This window comes from Musca autumnalis, unplaced genomic scaffold (assembly GCF_047663935.1).
Source record: "Musca autumnalis isolate F117 unplaced genomic scaffold, ASM4766393v1 scaffold_4, whole genome shotgun sequence".
In the NCBI taxonomy this organism is placed as follows: domain Eukaryota; kingdom Metazoa; phylum Arthropoda; class Insecta; order Diptera; family Muscidae; genus Musca; species Musca autumnalis.
In genome coordinates, this window is record NW_027411977.1 from 62,229,028 (window position 1) to 62,249,300 (window position 20,273).

At 39.6% G+C, this 20,273-nt stretch overlaps 1 protein-coding gene across 13 annotated transcripts in view; it reads right to left on the reverse strand.

Annotated features, from left to right (window-relative positions):
• Positions 1–20,273, reverse strand: part of axo (axotactin) — a 508,380-nt gene that overhangs the window by 154,633 nt on the left and 333,474 nt on the right. The window lies entirely within an intron of this gene.

Here is a 20,273-nt window from a genome sequence, read left to right on the forward strand (position 1 = left end):
AAAGGTAGTGAGCTAACATGTGTCGCGCGTTCACCCATAAGAACGTTAAAAACTTGGGTTTGGGCGTCGGGTTGGTAACCCTCCCCTAGAAAAAACAGCCTACTATGAAAAAACGAAAGAAAAGAAAAACAAATCCCTCAAAAGTTGACGAACCCCGTAAACGTTTTAAGGACCATGATCTGCGAATCTGCACCTGGAATGTTCGCGCTCTTCATAGAGAAAGTGCAGTTTAAACATTGGCAGATGTACTTGAAAAGTATAAGGCCGACATTACTGCCATACAGGAAATACAATGACACGGGAAAGGCGTCACAACAACACCTAAAGGTGACGCACTGTATTATAGCTGCCATGACGCAAAGCATGGGTTTGGTTGCGGATTCGTAGTTAGTCGGAGACTAAAACATCTGGTATCCAGCTTCACCATAGTGAATGAAAGACTTACTGCAATTCGAATAAAGCTAAATTCATCAACATCAGCTTTATTTGCGCTCATGCTCCCACTGAAGAAAAGGACGAACAGACCAAAGATATATTTTACGAGCGCCTAGAAGAAACATATGACCGTTGCCCTACCCATGACATTAAAATCATTCTAGGCGACTTTAATGCCAAAATTGGAAAGGAGAACATCTTTGGCCCAACAGTCGGGAAATTCAGTCTCTACAGTGAAACATCTGACAATGGTATTAGGCTGATAGACTTTGCACCTGCAAAAAACATGGTAGTTAGCAGTACCAGATTTAATCATCTCGATATTCATAAGGGCACCTGGCAGTCTCCAGATCAAACAACAAGTAATAAAATTGATCATGTTGTGATAGATGGAAGACATTCATCTGAGGCGTAAACATTGATTCGGATCACTACCTAGTTGCAGCAAAGGTACGCACCCGGTTAAACGTAGCAAACAAAGTACGAACAGACACAACACGAAAGTTAGACATCGGTAAGCTGCAATCACAACAGATAGCCACAGCATATTCCACTCAACTAGCCCAATTGCTTAATCAAAGCACTCCTCATCCCGATAACATATCAGCGCAATGGCAAAGCATTGCCCACACCATGCAAACAGCCGCAAAATCCATACTTGGATTCCACAGACCTCCACAAAGGAGTTCATGGTATGACCAGGAGGGTCGTGTTGCTACCAAAGAAAAAAATGCGGCATATAGAGCTACTTTACAATCAGTAACAACACGTAGCGCACGAGAGAGATATCGGGAGAAAAGGAGAGAAGAGAAACGTCTTTTCCAGAAGAAAAAGAGAGAAATGGAAAAGCGGGAGTGTGAAAAAATCGAGATGTACAGGAGCCAGAATGGAGTCCGAAAATTCTACCAAAGGGTGAAACATCAAACAGATGGCTTTGGTACAGGCACATCCTCTTGTAGAGACCAGCAAGGTAATGTGGTAACAGATACAGATAGCGTGCTCAGGATATGGAAGGAACATTTCTCCAATCTGCTGGTATCCAGCGAAGACGATGATACCACAGATCCAATCCCAGAAGATGGTATAGAATCTATACCGCCCGGCCAAGATGAAGTGAAAACAGCAATCAACCGGCTGAAGAATAATAAAGCAGCAGGAGCCGATGGCTTACCAGCCGAGCTGTTTAAAACCGGAGGCGACGCGCTGATAAGGTGTATGCATCAGCTAGTTAGCACCATCTGGCAGGAAGAACGCGTACCCGACGATTGGAACCTGAGCATCCTATGTCCCGTCCACAAGAGCTCCAACTATATGGGCATAAGTCTTCTCCCTATTGCCTAGAAGATAGTGTCAGGGATATTGTGCGAACGACTAAAGCCAATGGTCAACGAAATAATTGGACCATACCAATGTGGCCAGATATTTACCCTGCGGCAAATCCTAGAGAAGACCCAAGAGATGCAGATCGACACATATCACCTTTTTGTCGATAATAAAGCAGCATTCGACAGTCCCCTCCGATCAAAGGTATTCCATGCAATGTCTGAATTTTGTATCCCCGCAAAGCTCATCCGGCTTTATAAGATGACTTTAGCTGATACTAGGTCCTCAGTTAAAATTGGAAAGAACCTCTCCGAAGAATTTTGTACCGAAAGACGTTTCAGACAAGGAAACAGCCTTTCGTGTGACCTATTCAACATTTTGCTGGAAAAGGTAAAACGAGATGCAAATGTCAAAAGAAATGGCACAATTTACACCAATAGCCACATGTTACTTGCTTATGCTGATGACATAGACATCATGGGACGATCAGTAAAGGAAGTAACTGATACCTTTAGGAAGGTCGAAGCAGAATCTGCGAAAGTGGGTCTGGCTGTAAACGACGAAAATACCAAATTAATGGTGTCGACGCGCAAAGCGTCCATAGAGCTCGGATCAACAGTGAAAGTTGGTACCTAAAATTTTGAGGTAGTTAAAGACTTCGTCTATCTCGGCACTGCCATAAACACAACAAACAACATCAGTTGTAAAATAAGAAGAAGAATTGTATTGGCCAACAGATGCTACTATGGTTTAAGTAAGCAATTTAAAAACAAAGCCACATTTCGTCAAACAAAAATAACACTAGACAAAGCGCTGATACTACCGGTGCTAATGTATGGCTCCGAAGCATGTGTACTTGCGCAAACAGATAAGGCAGTGCTTGGTGTGTTTGAGAGGAAAATGCTTCGAAAGATCTACGGGCCGATTTGCGTTGACGGTGAATATCGACGTCGTATGAACCACGAGCTATATCTGCTATATAACGACATCAGTATAGTTAAACGTATCGAGATGCAACGATTGCGTTGGCTAGGCCATATCATAAGAATGAGCGATGATGAACCCGCTAAAAAGGCGTATGGATACATGCCAAAGAATGGATGGCACAAACAAGTTGATGAAGAGATGACACGGCGCGGTATTTCTGAAAGCGAAGCAAAAAACAGAGAGAATTGGAGATCTTTTCTTAGTTCGGTCTATGGAACAAATGTTCTGTAATGGACCAGCTAAGTAAGTAAGACATCTCTGGAACCGTTAGTAAAAAAAGGTCTGAAAATATACCGAAATGTTTTGCTGATGAGCAGCCTCATGAACACTGCAAAAAATAAATGAAATCAAAAACCGCTTTTTGATCTGTTGATCTGCTCATCATGATTGAAAGTGAGTCTCGCGTCGTAGGGGTCCGGAGTTGCCGGTTGGATGTTGAAGTGGCGGCAATAAAACGTATATTTTTATTCTATATAAGTAGAAGCGTGACTTGCGGCAGGCTGAGGATAATTATTGGGTGGGACATTCTTATCAGATGGATGGAGATGTATGGCGATACAGTTTAGGAGTAGGGTAACGCCCATATAAATTGCTGATGCTATTCTCGTACTGGACAGCCCAGCCTTCTGCTGGTTTCCAAACCTGCCCGATAGGCTCCATGATCTAGAGGATCTCGTTTGTACCTTTGGGGAGTCCTATTTCAGTCGTTCAGGTGCTGAACAATATGACAGTTGATTTATCGGCGGATATTTTCATATTCTTCAGATGGAAGATCTGCAGTGTGTCAGCTATGTAGACATACAACCTGCCTGTGTAAGTCATCGACGATTGGACACGACGCCGAGATCGTACACTCATCCGAATAAATTACCATCTTCTTATTTCTGAATTCCACAAACGAATAGCGTCCACACACATTATTGATAATCCCAGGTTTCAAACCTTGCCTTCGACAGGTCAAGAGGCACCATGAGTGTTTGGTCGCACGATATGTGTGGATATGGCGTATAATATTAATGTGGTACCGTAAATTTTCCGGAGTCTATATTGATGTTGGGCAAACCCGTGACATCATGGGGAGAGGTGGTAGCTCTAGAATCTTCGCTGCAAACGACTCACTATAGGTCAAACTGCCAATATTACTGGCCAAAAGTCAAAAACTCAGAAATTGTATTTGGTTTCATCCAGAAAAACTTTCTTTGGCTTCGGAGCAACATTTATAATGAAGTTAATCCTTTAAGGCTCCAATCTATTAACCCCTTGGCAACAAAAACGAGTTTATTTGTGTATTTCATAAATAATATATTATTTGATTTATTTTTGCATTAAAGCAGTTAAATACTGAATATCATAACATATATTACATTTAAGTGAGATCAACTTCATTATCTAAATCAATTTTATTCAAATTATTTACATAAAACGGACGTCCATCTTCCTTACAACCGTCGCTCTCTTCGTATACTTCATCTACATTTTGATTTATATTTGACTGCATTCCATATTCAAATTCTTCTGTTGGATTTTCACATTTTAACATTTGTATAACTTCCTGTGGAAGCTGTAAACGCTTTGGTTGCTGCATACGCTTGCTTAAACTTATGGACGATATTAAAGGATCTGAGGTATCCATGGCTCTATTAAATATATCTAGGATATTATTCATTCGACTGTTCTTATCACATGGTGCAACCTCTCGGCAGCATCTTCTTCAAGTATCCCTAATAGAAGTACACATTTTTCCATTATCTCCTTTGAATGTATAAGCACTTTATGGACTCTTGAAGTCATAGGCAACCAAGAATATTTCTCCAATATTATGTCCGCTGTTTCATAACAATATGTTTGAAACATATTTAAATCCAAGGGAAACTGACATGATAACGAAATTAAAATGTTTTTGAGGTGAAATATTAGATTAACTGGCGTAGACAGTGATTTCAGAAAAGCTTTCGTTATCTGTGAATGCTCGACGTGCCGTGTTCCCGTCATTTGTGCTGCCACATCCACTATCTTTAGGTTTATCGACACGGAGTCCAAGCTTGTCCCAAAATGCGGATTGCATATTTTTCTTTCATCCCTGAACTGATAGCTTGTCGTCTTCATTTCGAATTTGCAATTTTTATACCCTCCACCATAGGATGGGGGTATATTAAGTTTGTCACTACGTTTGTAACTACTCCAAATAATCATTGTAGACCCCACAAAGTATATATATTCTTGATCAGCGTGCAATTCTACATCGATATAGCCATGTCCGTCCGTCTGTCCGTCTGTGGAAATCACTCTAGCGTCCGAACGGATTGACGTATGTTGATGAAATTTTGGGAAAATATGTTATATTTACGTAGGACTTTTGGTATTGAAAGCGGGCTATGTAGGTCCACGCTTTCGTATAGCCACCATACAAAATGACGCGTGACGCGTCGTCGTTTTAAGGAATTTTTAAAATATTTGGCCCATTTTACCACCGAATCGGTTGTAATTTGGTACTTTGTGTCTCCAGAGGCCAAAAAATATATATAGGTCCACGTTTTGGTATAGCCCCCATATAAGGCCCCATATAAAGTACGCGTCATTTTAATATATTTTTAATGTATTAGACCCATTTGACCACAGAATTGGTTGTAATTTGGTATTTTATGTCTTCAGAGGCCAGAAAACATTTCTACCAAAGTTGGGTTATATAGGTCCAAGTTTTGGTATAGTCCCCACATAAGGCCCCTTATAAAGTACGCGTCATTTTAATAGATTTTGAATGTATTAGACCCATTTGACCAAAGAATCGGTTGTAAATTTGTATTTTGTGTTTCCAGAGTCTAAGAAACATTTCTACCATAAAATGTTTATATAGGTCCACGTGTTGATATAGCCCCCATAATACAATATCTCCCGATTTTCGATATTTTGAACGTTTTAGCCTCATTATCACACCGATATGGTGAAATTTGGTATTTAGTACTCTTTAGGCGTATAAAACTTTCCCCCAGAAATTTGTAGGTATAGGTCCACGCCATCATATAGCCCCCATAGAACGGTACCTTTCGAATTTCGGTATTTTGAAGGTTGTGGCCACATTAATCCACCGAAATGGCTGAAATTTGTGGTGGAGGGTATAAAAAGTTCGGCCCGACCGAAATTAAGGCTTTTCTTACTTGTTTTTACTTCAGATTTGTAACCTAAATGAAGCAGAAATTCGAAAAATCTTATCCAACAATGCAGCGGGCTTATTCCATGCATTAAGCTTGATCCTTTATCTCGAAATATGTTTGAGGTATAAGTTGAAATTTTCATGAAGTGCTTTGGGGTTGCACCACAAATGGGACAAGCTTGTCTAAATTTAGTCCCAATCAAAATGTTCAAAACCTTTCCATCTATGACAGTTAAAAATAATTTAAAAGTAAAGCAAACAATTTTTTGGTTTCCAATTTGTATTTGCATGGTTTGGAGATTCTCAATTTCCTTTTTCAAATCGAAATTTTCGTTTAAATGTTTTTCAAATTTTTTTCTGCAAAATCTAATCGATGTCATATTGGACACGGCCCTACTGCTATCGAACCCGTAACTTACAATCAATTCAGTATTTAAGAAGTTGGTGTTTAATGAACTCATATCGAGATTAATAATTTCCTCTTGCATTTCTACAATTTTTGATGCAGTGTGAAATAAAAGCGATTGCAATGGAACTTTTACGAACGTTTCAGCTACTTCTATGCCATCTGGTCGGTATTTTGATTTTGCAGCACCAGCTTCATTGTAATGCGGATAAATGTTGCAGTTCCACAGCTTACTTTCTCGCCGTGTGCCACAATATTGGTCCTTTGTAAAATTAATAAAAACGTCAGTGCGTCGTCTGCCGTCAATTTTGTCGGCTTTTGACTCTTTTCGGAAAATAACTTCTTTAACTTCGATGGTCTCGATGGACTTTTTATAGTTTCTATTAAAACTTTTGCTTAAGAAGCATTTCCTTTTTTTCTCGCTGATGCTGCTGCTGAATAAACCAATAGGAGCGTCTCATCGCCCAATCTCTTCGAGACGTCTGCCGCCTGTCTCCTCTTTCCACGATTAAATTTTTCACAAAATTGAAGGCACGGACGTCAGATAGTCGTCGCATTTTTCCATTGCGGTTGGTTTGTGTTCCAATACTATAGTACATTGGTGCTCTGATTTCGAAAATGCAAATTATTTCTGCCACATTTTTCCCAGTTCAAACATAAGTATTTGCAAAAGTGTCTTACTTTATCTTTTAAATCAACGGGGATGTTTTGGACTCCAATCTGGGTAACAATATGGTTATACACTGCTTCTTGTTTTTTTTCTTCTTTGGATCGTGGTTTAATCCAGACTTCAAATAAATCGATATTTTTAAAAATATGGTTACTTAAAAAAAGTATATTATTAAACTCACGCAAATTTATGCAAATCCGCACATGGTTTTCTAGATTCAGCATGTATCAGACAACCAAATTAAATTTTCACCGTCATTGCCAAACGTTGCCGAAACTTTAAAAGCTTACATAACCTCACATATTTTAATTTTTTTAATTAACGTAAGGCAACTCGCGTTTGATGATGTCTATTTATACATAAAATTGAAGATATTTAAACAGAATTGATAAAAATATATCATATATTTACTTTTCAATTCGTTACTCATATTAATAATTTGTTTTTTTATTCACTTTGAACGTTTACAATAAACACACTTTATTAACACATTTTAATAACACTTCAGAAATTCACATTTGACAGCTTGACAAGTAACGGTATAATTGTGTATGCAAAAACAAAATACATTTTTATTTCCTTTGATGTGTTTCTTACAAGAGTGCAATACAAAAGAAGTGAAAAGACAACATGCAGAACTTGACTTTTGGCCAGTAAAATGGGCTGTTTGACCTATAGTGCGACGGCTGGGAAATCGGTCGTTACGATTCGCAGCAGGAGTACATAAACTGCCGTGTAAAATAACACGCATAACTCTTCGCATCTGTCAGTGTCACGCCTTTGAAAGTAATAGCCGTCCCATCATCCTTCTGGAGAGAAGTGGCCGCCCCTCACCGTAACGGTACTGAAAGTTAATTTGGTTCAGTCGTCCTCCACACATTCGAGCTGGCGAACGTGGCATACAGGAATTTAGGCAAGTCAAGTATTTAAGTATAACTATGTATGAGATAATGGACTTGCGTTCAGTAGAAGTGTTTTGTAGCTGGATCGGGCTTTTTATTTTATTGACGTTAGGCGGTGCTGTGCAATTCTTAGGCGGATGGACGGTCATAAAGGCAGATTGACGTATTTATTCGTGTCATTATTTTCGTACTGGACAACTCAGACTCATGATTTGATATGAGTTTGTGTTATTAACCACTCGATAACCTTCCAGCTGACACAATCCGAACATTTCAGAGCTGAGCCACAACCTCCGAACCGACAGAAACAACCCGATTACCAGTCTGATCACCATCGAACTGACAGCAACAACCCGATTGTCATCGAGCCGCCATCGACTTGTGTCAACCGTTCGGTAAAGCTCCAATGCACAGTGGATGCGCCCATGTTATTAACCACTCGATAACCTTCCAGCTGACACTACCCGAACATTTCAGAGCTGAGCCACAACCTCCGAACCGACAGAAACAACCCGATTACCAGTCTGATCACCATCGAACTGACAGCAACAACCCGGTTGTCATCGAGCCGCCATCGACTTGTGTCAACCGTTCGGTAAAGCTCTGAAAAATGTTATGTCTGCGTATAACACTTTTATGAGCGTAAAAGTGTTATAAACATACCAAAATCCACTGTACTAAAAATGTTTTGACAATTTATAACGGTATTTTCTGATGGGAGCATCATAAAAATATGTGTCCATTCTTAAAAGTAGTGCGTTGAAAACGGAAAAAATAAAGTGCTTTACAAATAAAACAAAATATAAATGAAATCAAATATATATAACGATTTCTAAAATGGAAGTTGTTATTCAAGATATGAGCTTATTTTCTATATCATTTCATCTGTGCATAGCGATCCTTGTGTATTAAAAATAACAGCCAACAAAATATGTTAAAATATGTAATATTTTGCTTTTTTGACTAACTTCCCATAAGTTTTTAACTAGTATCGCTACCGATCTCCGCCGCCCCATTAGCATATTTTTCTAGCTTTAGGTGTCAAGATTTAAAAAATATATAAGTAAGCTGCGGAAATTTGCGGATGAACATGGTGTAACCAATTTTGTGACATAACCTCTAAATTAAGAATTTGGAAGAGGGCCCAAAATCTGTAAAAAAAAACACCTAACCCTACAATTTTCGGTACTGCCTTGGTCCAAACATTGCATATCGTAATATTTCTCCGAATCTTAGATAGAGCAAAGATGGTACATATCGGTCCACTCCTTCCGGTACCTCAGCCTTTTAAATTCAAAAATATTCAATAACATGTAACACGCGATATCTCATAAACGGAGCAACCGATTTGGTCCAAACTTTGGATCTCGTAATATTTTGTCCAAACTTAGTTTAAACTCGAAACTAGGATTCTTTGGAATTTTTTACCGAAGGTAGTCCTTGTGATTCTGTTTACAGCGATATCATGTTTTTCGTGGGCAAGTCCATGCTTCCTGGTATAATGGCTCTAAAGTAAACGGTGATCGACTGAAATGACTGGTGGCTGCAAAATCTATCGAAAGTAATAATCCCCACAATAAGAACCACTTACAAAATGGAGTCCATTCCTTCGGGTATCTCCTCCAAAACCTTATGAACTTTAATCAAAATCTATACTTTTTTACTTGTTTTACATTGGTTTTTTTAATACAACATTAAGTGGTACTATTAATTGATATGTATTTATATGGTTTAACACCGAAATGATACTTAAGCATGCCCGATCATGCTCAAAATTTGTGATGATTATTTCGTAGTGATAAATACACAGTCCCTAAAGTTTTAAGATGATATACCAATATTTAATATTTTTGTCGCACTGTCCTAAAGGAATGCATCCACTGTGCAATGTAGCGACACCAACAAATTTCAGGCAACTGATTTATTTTTCAAAATTAAAAAAAAAATTCAGCTATCCAAAGACTGAGCTGATAAGCAGTATAAAACCGAAAGGTACACTTCTGAGGTCAACACATATAGCGGTGGCCAATACATTTGCAACAAAATTGCACATTTTAGGAAATTTTATTTAAAACATTTTTTAAAGTAAAATTAATTATTTTTTTGTAATTATTTATTATATATATTTATTGCTTCAAATATAAGAAAATAAAAAGTTCTGACAAGTTATACAACAAAGATTTTGAAAAAATATGAAACTACATAAGGCGCCTTAAAATTTACGTCTTAAAACATAAAAGTTAGTCAATTTTTGAAACTGATATCAGTCTTACATACTTATTCGTGGGAGGGGCGGGTCGTATAGGAGAAACATGGACAAGGGTCCAAGTGTCAAACACTTCAAAAGTAATGGACATTTCTTCACATTTCAGTTGTAAATTTAATAAAATTCAAAGTTTAGAGTGCAGTTGCATCATTTATTAGCAAAAGTCAGAAGCCTGAATCTCGAAAAACATAGGATCGTAGCATTGGGTCCATATCAGATTGATGGATACGGATCTATTGAAATTATAACGGGCGGTATCATTGGAAATTTTGGATTCTATAAACTTAAAAAGTTGTCGAAAGCTCATTAGATTATAATTAAAACCAACATTGAGTATATAGACACTTCCAGAAAAGGAAGTTAGAACGAAACCGGAACTTGGTGAGATGGTCTCAAATATCTCTATCATGGCAAAAGTTGCAAGATTTATACCAGTAAGCAACGATTTTCAATAACTTTGACCATAGGTCATAAATGGATCGACCTAACCTCTATTTATTTAGTGGCAATCAATATCATCGTTTGTAACTGTCCCATATCCTCAGCTCCCAACCAGCATTGTTATAAAATTTCCTATGTTAATCAAAACCATCGAACAACCAATATTCCAAATATTTGTTGTTCTTTTTTGATGGTTCACAAAATTACCGTTGTCCCATAAATAAAAATCATGTGGTTTATTCATTTTATGAAACCATCTCACTTATATTGCATACATGAACATATTTTTTATGTATGGTTTTTCACCTTTTTCGTCGTCGTTAACACATCGTATTGTGATTGCCACAATATAATATAGTGAGCTCGGTAACGAAAAGAACAAGTCACTGACACCTTGACTTTTCCTGCCGTGGTTACCTGTCGTGATTGATGTTCTTATTTATGGTTCGTTGCAATTTTAAGAGGAGAGGCATACCGCCAATGGACACTTGAAGTCAACAGATGTTGCACACATTTCAGTTAGTTTATGAACACATGAACAAATATTCACAAACATACGCACACACACACACACCTACAGGGATATGAATAAATAAATATACAAACATTCATACATGTATGTGTTTGTTCATCTACTGGCAAACCATTATTTGGAAAATATTTATATGGTAGTGTATTAGAGTGGATTAAATTATATGGAGGACCTGGACAAATGTCTGTGGGACATTTTGTTTCTCGGACACGGCAATTTTACAAATTCACTCTACATGGTAGTGTCGTCCTTTATAATGGTGTAAAGGGTCTCTGTTGCTATATGAAGAGTATGAGGACTTTCTTGCCAAAACAGTTGGTGGATTTGCCAGTTGACAGGTTTCCTATAGAAGATACCATGTAGGAGAGTATTGAAGGAAGCGCTCAGCATTGGCTTCATGGGCGTGTGGGACAAACTTCCTCCACGAGGTTTAGATTAGGACTGCCAGCTATGCAAAGAATAAGGTAACCAAAACTGAGGCTTAGAAGGATACCACAGTAAAGGAAAAAAAAAAACAATAACAAGGCCACGAAAGAAGGGCAGTGCACGACTAAGTGTTCCAGACAAGCTAAAAGTCTCGTTCTTAGTGGAGTGTCTAGGTCATATGTTATGAAAACAGTTGATAGAAAGACCCCAGAACATAATGGGCGAAATCATACCGATGGTTAGCTCAAGAGGCCCAGAAGACGTTTTAAAGTTTCTGTCAGCTACCCAAAAACTGAGATGAAGAAGTAGGTAAACAGGGCTCAACTGCACAGGCAGCGAGACAAACAGGCCAAAGACGTAAGGGGCACTTCAGAGCTCAAACCTCCACCTGTCAGTATCGGTGAGATGTAATGGATGTAGGGAATGAGCGCATTTCCGAGGCTGCTCTGGCCTTAGTCGCACACGGGATCACAGCGATAGGTATGTTGCTACTTGCTGCGCCATAACATCACACAGTGTGTTTTCAACTTCGTCGTCTGACTCTTTGTCGTCGTCGGAATACGAAACGCTCCCCAACAACAACAAACGCAGCATTTAACACCACAGTTTGTTGTCCAACGGCTCGGAAATGCATAATACCTGAAATTCAATTGCAACGGTCTTCGTAATAAAGTCAGCGAAATTGTGGGTTTTATGAGTCGGAAAGACATCAAGAAACAAAGCTCACCGCCACTTGTTGCTTGCAACGTTGTGATGGTTACAACGCTTTGCGGAAAGATCGAAACGGAGGACGAGGGCTTGCCTTCCGAATACACCAGTCTGCATAGTACCGACCTATGTCGCTTGAGCTTGACTCTAGTGACCCATATATGGAATGCATGGGGTTAGCAGTAAAGCGTAGTACTGCTGAGGTAAAGCTGCTTAATGTGTACGAACCGCTAATGAATAGCTTCCCAATATTAGTTCGCACTTAGAGGGCAATAACCGTCTGGTGCTACATAGGTGACTTCTATGCTCATCATGAGCTTTGGCATTCCGCTCAAGGTAATGACCAGAGGGGTACAGCGCTGGCCAAGCAAATTGATAGCTCCACGTTTTGCTACTTTGCACGGTGAATGAAGACGCTCCCATGAGGATTAGAGGATATTGCCACAGCTAGCCAGATATCACCATTGTGGCGCCAGGTCTGATAAATGAGGTATCCTGGCAATCATCGTCTCCGTAAATAGACCACCCGATTTCGTAACCTCAGAACGCCGTACTTTTCTAAAACATGGGAAAGCTGATTGGCAAGGGTTCAAAGATTTTACCAATCACCGCTTCAGAGAGCTGCCCGTTCCCTCAGATCCTCGGGTTGCTGAGAGGACTTTCCGGGACATCATCACTGCAGCAGCCGCTCGCTGCTTGTCGAATACACGAAATAAGACCAAATTCCCAACAGACGCGACGGGACTAGCGAATGAGCGTTGTCGTACGAAACCTGAACACCCGAGAGTTAGAGAGCTTACTCTAGACAATCTGAAGTAATGCAGCATTAGTACAGGATTAAGTAAATATTAGGCAACGCTTAAATCTTTCTCGAATCTGGGAAAGAAGGATGACAGAAGGGCTGTCACCTTTAAGGGCGTGATAACTGACCCAAAAAGGTGCGGGTGTTATTTCAACGGGCAGTTGATAGAGCACCCCGAGAGTGATAGGGCGAAGAGGAGTGTGCTACGCCGTATAAGAAGAGCCCTCCCAGCCGATGAGGTACCACCACAATTTACGATGCGCGAATTTGCAGGTGCCATCCGAAACGCGAAATCATCAGAAGAGTTGGGCCCACACCGAATATCGATGGTAATGCTTAAGCAATTGGATGGACCCGGAGTTGAGTATTTTACAAATGTCCTCAACCTATCCATATCCACTCCTATCACCAGTAGCAAAGACCCGAGGCACTACTCCTCCCCACGAAGAGAATCTATTTTCAGTTGCCCAACATCAACATGGATTTCGGAAAATGCATAGTACAACAACAGCATTAGACGCCATATCAGTAGAGGACTGAACCAAAACAGGCCGTGACGATACTGTCAACCGTGCCAAGCTGTTCGAGGATATAGAGAAGACTACTCTCCAGCCGTGTTTGAAACGTTGGGTGATTAACTATTTGTGCGGACGCCATTCGTTTTTGGTATTCAGAGACAAGAAGTCCAAACCCAGTAGAGTGAAACAGGGAGTTCCTTATGGAGGAACAATACATGGTGCAATACCGAGTGTTTACAGTTTTCATTTTCTCAGGAAGTAAAAAATTTGCACCGTCGTAATGGGGGCAGCGAACACAGGTTGTTACAACAAAAATCAAAAAGGATTCGAGAAAAGGTCTTAAACTGCACTTTTCCGAAATGTTGTTTGGGAGGTACCCAAAGGAGTGAACCGATATGGCCCACCTTCGAACTTCAACTAGGTTTGGACAACATATTACGAAAGCCAAATTTTCTAACCAAAGCAGTCGAGGAGGACCAACCACAGTGCTGCTATAGATGTTACCACAGGTGCAATGTAATCCAAAGCTCCTAGGTCTAACGAAATTTCATGGGTGCTGTCAGAATGATGGTAAAGTGAATTTTGTCTGCAGTAGCAAATATACATGAGACCAGTATCAGAACGCGTTATCAAGTTGCGGATCATCAACACGAGTTCCGGAATGGGACATAGTACCACAACAGTACTGCACGCCATTTCCACACATATTAGTCGAGGTCTCAATTAGTGCAAAACAGTAACCTGCCTTAAGCTTTTGATACTTTTGATATTCTATAGAAACCTCCTACGGAGGTCTTCTATTCTATAGAAACCTCCTACGGAGGTCTTCTATTCTATAGAAACCTCCTACGGAGGTCTTCTATTCTATAGAAACCTCCTACGGAGGTCTTCTATTCTATAGAAACCTCCTACGGAGGTCTTCTATTCTATAGAAACCTCCTACGGAGGTCTTCTATTCTATAGAAACCTCCTACGGAAGTCTTCTATTCTATAGAAACCTCCTACGGAGGTCTTCTATTCTATAGAAAGCTCCTACGGAGGTCTTCTATTCTTCTATTCTATAGAAACCTCCTACGGAGGTCTTCTATTCTATAGAAACCTCCTACGGAGGTCTTCTATTCTATAGAAACCTCCTACGGAGGTCTTCTATTCTTCTATTCTTCTATTCTATAGAAACCTCCTACGGAGTTCTTCTATTCTATAGAAACCTCCTACGGAGGTCTTCTATTCTAGAGAAACCTTCTATTCTATAGAAACCTCCTCCAAAACACAGCAGCTCTTAAGTAATTGTGGATTGCTGTCACGATCTGCTAAGGACATCGTTTCGCTGTTACACTGGTTCATTGTACCAATGGAGGTGTGAATCGTTGTTCCATTGGCACTTCAGTTCACTTTTCTACAAGACTTTCGGTTTGATGTTCCATATGTGGTAGAGAATAGTTCGCAGCCCGTGAACTAACATCCCGTTGTAGATCACCTAGAGCCGAACACCGAGTTCCCGATCAGCTATAAACAGTTCCTGATTATCTACACCCAGCCCAATTCGCACTAGAAGAGTTACAACTTTGCCTCTGAGAATATTTTAAAATACTCATTGGAAATTCGGTATTTTCCCAATTAAAATCGCCATGGAACTACTCTAGTTTACTACGCCAACCATTCAACCACCCATCCGTTCATTCGTCCATCTGCCCATTGGCAATCAGTCACATATTTGCATAAGCTATATTTTATAGTTTAAACCCAAATTAACTCCTCACATTTAAGGTTAGCTTCCAGGCAATATTACTGGGAACATACACACATACAACTGACATGAAGCAACCAACCAACCAACTACTGCTGATGCAGCATCCGTTTTTGCAATTATTCGTGTTGTTGTTTTTGTTGTTGTGATGGTGGTGGTAAAATATTTTTAACATTAATTATACAAGTGTTTTACATAAATTTTCAAGTGGTTACTGGACAACGACTACAACTTATTATTGGAGAGTATCGCCACATCACATCTCCGAATCACATCACATGCATGAACGGCAGTGGCAGCGCCAGGTGCCAATGATGTAAATGAATATCTAGAGTGGCTCACGGTTGAACAGTTTTAAGCCATGCAGTGAAAAACAAATAACAACAAGGCCTGTTGCGTGGCAAACGCAAAAAAATGGAGTGGAAAGAAAAAATCTTTAAAATATTCGACAAAAATTTTTAAATAAAAATGTAAAATAATTAAACAAATTTTTGTCGAGTTAATAAAAAAAGCAAAAGCCTTGCTGAACTGTTTTCAATACTAATGGGATATGATAATTGTAATATGTATTTTGTGATGGCTTGGTTTTTTCATTATCCCTTCATAATAACCATAATAACTGAGTAATCCCACAACGACATATGATGACAGATTGTTGCTGGTAAATCGATCAATTAGCAAAAATCGTAAAATGTGATTTATAATGAAATTAAAAATAATAATAAAAACGACGTTAAGTTCAGTCCGGCCGAACTTTTAATATCCACCAACATAAATTACATTGGAAGCAGATTTCAGCCATTTCGGTTGGATAATGTGGCGAAAATTTTAAAAATATCGAATATCGAGCGGTACCGGTCTACTGGGGCTATATTTAAACGTGGACCTCTATATACCGATAATTCTGTTCAGAAATATGTTATAGCTGCAACGGAGACTAAATCGGGAGGTACCTTTATACGGAGGCTATACCAAAACATGGAACCACGTTGACAATTTTTGCGGGAGGAGTTTTGTGACGACTGCGAACAAATAAGAAATTACACGTAGTTGCGTAACAAAAAAGTTACAAAAATCCTCAAAATACCTAAAATCGACTACCAATGGGAGTTATTTCCGTTTTTAAAATTTAATTGTTTTTTTTCTAATTACAACTTTTATTTCAAATATATAAGAAAATTAAAAAACTTAAATTTTTTTTTTGCAGCTGCAAAAAACATGGTAGTTAGCAGTACCAGATTTAATCATCTCGATATTCATAAGGGCACCTGGCTGTCTCCAGATCAAACAACAAGTAATCAAATTGATCATGTTGTGATAGATGGAAGACATTCATCCAGCGTGTTGGGTGTACGATCGTTCCGAGGCGCAAACATTCATTCGGACCACTACCTTGTTGCAGCAAAGGTACGTACCCGTCTAAACGTTGCAAATAAAGCACGAACAGACACAACGCGGAAGTTGGACATCAATAGGCTGCAAACACAACAGATAGCCACAGCATATTCCACTCAACTAGCCCAATTGTTAACGCGAGGAATCCTTGTCCCGATAACATAACAACACAATGGCAAAATATTGCCCACTCCATGCAAACAGCCGCAAAATCCATACTTGGATTCCAGAGACCTCCACAAAGGAATTCATGGTATGACCAGGAGCGTCGTGCTGCTACCGAAGAGAAAAATGCGGCATATAGAGCTACTTTACAATCAGTAGCAACGCGTAGCGCACGAGAGAGATATCGGGAGAAAAGGAGAGAAGAGAAACGTCTTTTCCGCAAGAAAAAGAGAGAAATGGAAAAGCGGGAGTGTGAAAAAATCGAGATGTACAGGAGCCAGAATGAAGTCCAAAAATTTTACCAAAGAGTGAAACTTCAAACAGATGGCTTTGGTACAGGCACATCCTCCTGTAGAGACCAGCAAGGTAATCTGGTAACAGATACAGATAGCGTGCACAGGATGTGGAAGGAACATTTCTCCAATCTGCTGGTATCCAATAGTAACGAAGACGATGATGCCACAGATCCAATCCCAGACGAAGGTATAGGTTGTATACCGCCCGGCCAAGATGAGGTAAAAACAGCAATCAACCGGCTGAAGAATATTAAAGCAGCAGGAGCCGATGGCTTACCAGCCGAGTTGTTTAAAACCGGAGGCGACACGCTGATAAGGTGTATTCATCAGCTAGTTAGCACCATCTGTCAGGAAGATCGAGTACCCGACGATTGGAACCTGAGTATCCTGTGCCCCGTCCACAAGAAGGGAGATAAGACTGTATGCTCTAACTATAGGGGCATAAGTCTACTCCCTATTGCCTACAAGATCGTGTCAGGGATATTGTGCGAACGACTAAAACCCATGGTCAACGAGATAATTGGACCACCAATGCGGCTTTAGACCTGGCAAGTCCACCATTGACCAGATATTTACCCTGCGGCAAATCGTGGAGAAGACCCAAGAGATGCAGATCGGCACCTACCACCTTTTTGTCGATTATAAAGCAGCCTTCGACAGCCCGCTGCGTTCAAAGGTATTCCAAGCCATGTCTGAATTTGGTATCCCCGCAAAGCTCATCCGGCTTTGTAAAACGACTTTAACTAACACGAGGTCCTCAGTTAAAATAGGAAAGAACCTCTCCGAAGAGTTTGGTACCAAAAGAGGTTTCAGACAAGGAGACAGCCTTTCGTGTGATCTCTTCAACATCCTGCTGGAAAAGGTTATACGAGAGGCAAACGTCAAAAGAAGTGGCACAATCTACACCAATAGTCACATGTTACTTGCTTATGCTGATGATATAGACATCGGGGACCGATCAGTAAAAGAAGTAATTGATACCTTTATAAAGGTCGAAGGAGAATCTGCTAAAGTGGGTCTGGCGGTAAACGATGAGAAGACCAAGTTGATGGTGCCGACGCGCAATGCGTCCATTGAGATCGGACCAACTGTTGAAGTTGGTTCCTATAATTTTGAGGTAGTAAAAGACTTCGTATACCTCGGCACCGCCGTAAACACAACAAACGACATCAGTTGTGAAATAAAAAGAAGAATTGTATTGGCTAACAGATGCTACTTTGGCATGTAAGAAGCACTTCAAAAACAAAGCCACAACTCGTCAAACAAACAAAAAACGCTTTACAAAACACTGATACTACCCGTGCTGATAAATGGTTCCGAAGCCTGGGTACTTGCATAAGCAGACATGACAGTGCTTGGTGTGTTTGAGAGAAAAATTCTTCGAAAGATCTACGGACCAATCTGCGTTGACGGTGAATATCGACGTCGCATGAAACACGAGCTGTATCTGCTATACAACGACATCAATATTGTTAAACGTATCGAGATGCAGCGATTGCGTTGGCTAGGCCATATCATAAGAATGAGCGATGATGAACCCGCTAAAAAGGCGTATAAATACGGACCGCTTGGCGGTGCACGCAGGCCAAGGAATAGATGCCGCAAACAAGTGGATGATGAGATGAGAAGGCGTGGTATTCCAGATTGCGAAGCAACAAATAGAGAGGAATGGAGATCTTTTCTTAGTTCGGCATATGGAACAAATGTTCTGTAATGGGCGAGCTAAGTAAGTAAGGATGTGTATATTGTAAAAACCAAATTTCCTTTACAATTCCATTTGAAAAAATTAAAATTTTTTTTTTGCGAACACATCTTCGATTTTTTGTACAGGTTTCAAATTTGCTCGCGTTCAGAAAATTGGCCTATGCGCGAAAAAGTTATAGCGGTTTTTATACTCTTATAAAGAAACAATATTTTAAAATTTCTTCTTTTTTGTATTGAGAAAATGTATGCATATATCAGTAACAGCATTTGATATCCATCCGTACATGTACCATAATTAGTAGAATTTGTTTTTATTTTCACGGAAAATCAAAAAAAAAAAAAAAAAAAAATAGTTAAAAATAAGTAAAAAAGTGTCAGTCAGATATGTATATACCCTCAACCAATGTGAAGTGAAACTTTCACCTACGGACAGATCGAATGTATTTAAGGTCTCTTCAGAATTTTGTGGCCCTTTTTGGACATTTGAACTTGCCGACAAAAATGTGGATTAGGAAGTAACTGGCGCTAAGACACAAATGTTGCGCCCTTGTGGGGGAGGTACCCTTAAGCGCTCGGCACATACGGCGCGTTGAGCAAGTTGATGCCAAGTTTTTTGAAAAACAACAATATGGCTGACACATTTAAGTTAAACATAATTTAACTTTTTTTAAGACAACGCGTGTCCCAACGTGTCACAAAACGGACCGTATGTGTCGAGGGCTTTAGGGAGGACCAATATTGGTAATTTTAGAAGTTAAACTAAATTTCGACAAAATATTAGGAAATCCAAAGTTTGGACAAAATTGGTTGCCACATTCAAGTGATATCGTCCTAGCATTTTAGTGACATTTTTTAAATATTGGGGAGAAGTACCGGAAATTGTGGATCGGTATTGCCCCATGAAACTAAGTTTGGATATAATATGACGAATACCAAATGTTGGATCCAATCGGTTGAACAATTCGAGAGTTATCGTGCTCTCCGACAGCCACATATTGTGACATAGCGATTTTTTACACCTTTCGGGCTGTTTTCCTAAGAAATATGGACTTGTCCCTGAAAAAACTTTTACCGTCATAATGGAGGTAGCGAGTGCAAATCGCTTCAACAAAAATCAAAGTGAATCGAGAGCAGTCCTTAAAGTGAACTTATCCAAAATTTTGTGTGAGAGGTACCAGAAGGAGAAGACAAATATATAGTCCATATTCGAACCTGATCTACATCTGGTGGATATATTAGGATGTGCAAAGTATGGATTACATCGGTCACACCCTTCAAGAGTTATCGTGAGCAAAACTTTTCCGAACATTTTTGAACTTTTGTGGGGCAGGTACCTGCAGCACTGGACCGATATGGCTTATCTTCGAATTTAAACTATGTTTGGACAAAATATTACGAA